Source organism: Orycteropus afer, unplaced genomic scaffold (assembly GCF_000298275.1).
Source record: "Orycteropus afer afer isolate SDZICR_OR568_19922 unplaced genomic scaffold, OryAfe1.0 scaffold00001, whole genome shotgun sequence".
Classification (NCBI taxonomy): domain Eukaryota; kingdom Metazoa; phylum Chordata; class Mammalia; order Tubulidentata; family Orycteropodidae; genus Orycteropus; species Orycteropus afer.
The window spans coordinates 9,010,030-9,012,291 of NW_006921588.1; the positions used below are offsets into that span (position 1 = coordinate 9,010,030).

At 35.0% G+C, this 2,262-nt stretch overlaps 1 pseudogene; it reads right to left on the reverse strand.

Annotated features, from left to right (window-relative positions):
• Positions 1-204: 204 nt before the first annotated feature.
• LOC103205226 lies at positions 205-1,792 on the reverse strand (annotated as a pseudogene).
• Between the last annotated feature and the right edge of the window lie 470 nt (positions 1,793-2,262).

Genomic DNA, 2,262 nt, shown 5'->3' on the forward strand with positions numbered 1-2,262 from the left:
TCTGGCTGGGTTTTTTTTTTTTTTTTTTCGGTTGTTGTGTGCTGGTGAGTTGATTTTTGACTCATAATGATGCCGCATGACAGAGTAGAACTGCCCCATAAGGCTTCCTTGGCTGTAATATTTTATTTTTAGTCTTTTCCTTTCAAAACACATAATACTATCTTACAAATAGAATTATCATTTGTTCTTGTTTGATGTACCTTATCATACATACTGACAGAAGATTACATTATCCATGTCAGACAGGTCTGGTACATTCTGCTCATGAACATCATTTCCAGAATGTAAAGAGTTCTCTTCTACAATGTTTCTTTCAGCATCTCCATTATCACTGCTGTTAACAGTATAATCATTTGATATATATTATCACCTTCTTCTTCTAGTACTTTCAGATCTTTTGTATCAATAATCCCTAGAAATTCATTATCATCTACATCTCTTGTACTTTTTCTCTTCATTGGAAGAAATAGTTCCATCTACTTGAATTATTTCATTAATATCATCATCAGTGGCAAGCATAATTAAATCTATCTGAGAATTAGAATCCTTTTCTGAGACAGGTAGGCTGCTGGGCTCATTTATATTTCTTAGTTGTTTTACAAAATCACATGCACACATCTTATTTTTAAGAAGATAATTCTGAACATCAGGTAAGTGTTAGTGCAGAGCCCCCTGAGAACCCATGGAAAGAGGCCCATAAGTAGATTTTGAGTCATGTGTATTGAAACACTGAGCACTGGCTCCATGTTAGAATCTATTTGAAAGCCCTATGGAGTGGATACACACCTGAAAGGCTGATATACTGAAGGTTTTCCTGCTGACTCAACAAAGCTTCAGACAAGATTTTATGCTCATTTTTTAGGAAGTATAAATATGCCAGTGATGGCCTTTTCTGTGTTTCCTATCTGCTCACTGTCCCACAATGTAGAATCATGGGTTGTTGGAACCTTGCTCTTCCAGGCGTCTGTGTCACTATAATCAGTGCATTGACTTTATAAAGGTGACCAGTTGCCATCTGTGACACCTGCTGCTGCATCAATAGGATAACCAATACTGGAAGGAAAAGTAAAATTTGCACTGGAGTTTGAGGTGCCCAGTCCTGCTGTGGTGAAACTGGCAATTGTTCTACCTTGGCTGGGATCTTTATGGGAGCAGATCACCAAATCTTTCTCGTGTGGAACCACTGCATGATTTTGAACCACCAACCATTACACCACCAGGGGTCCTTCACTTCTGGCTAGTAGAATGTAAATAGAAATGAAGTATGCAGCATCGATTCATACTCCTAAAAGAAATATCCCTTTCCTCTGACTCAAATGTAGACATGCTGGTGAGCACTTTGACCATCAGGACAGAGACAATACCCAGTGATGTGCTGGAGCCACCTCATGCCATCTTGTCAGAGCTGTTAAGTTTATAAGTTTTCAAGAATTTTGCAAGCCAATAGTTAAATAATTGCTAGCCTGAAGAATTTAAGCTGTAAAAAATCAGCCAATGCAACAAAACAGGGACTATTTTTTTTCTAAAAGCCATTTACCTGAACAGTTCTGGCAATAACAAAGGGATGAGGAGAGCAACAAGAAAAAAGTATGGACCCTTATATAATCATACAACAGCTCTAGGTCCCCTATGTCTAAACTATTAAATAAGTGAGAAATGAATTCTAGATTGATCCAACCACTGCTATTTGAATAGTTGTTACAGCTGCTGAACATACTACATAATCAAAAACTACGATGTCTTCACTTATATGTCCAATAATGTTATTACCTTCTTGGGAGCCTACAGACATTGCTAATTATGTCCCATCCTTATAAGTTAGTCTTATATGTAATTTTTAACCATAAATACAAAATTTGAAAAATCCCATTTCTGGAAATTTAACATAAAATTATATTAAATAAATATATATAGTGAAAAATGAAAACTGTATAGGAAGAAATAGCAGCATTTATTTATTTATTTTGCCACTGACGCTAATATAATTCATGTAATTTAGCAAGAAACTTTGCTTGAGCTTTCCAGAAGCCCATGCATAAAGGGAAAGACAAAGAAGTTTTGGAATTTTTATCATATCAAAATAGATGATTTACTATCAGCTTAAGAGAGTGAGTTCTTTTACAGTTTTATTACAAGAGTAATTGAATAATTTTTAAAAAAGAAAATTCATCAATATTTTAAAGAATGGATTTACGCAAAGTAAAGTATTCTTTAAAAAGTCCTTTTTTCCTTCACCAAACCTTGTTAAAATCTTAGGGACTA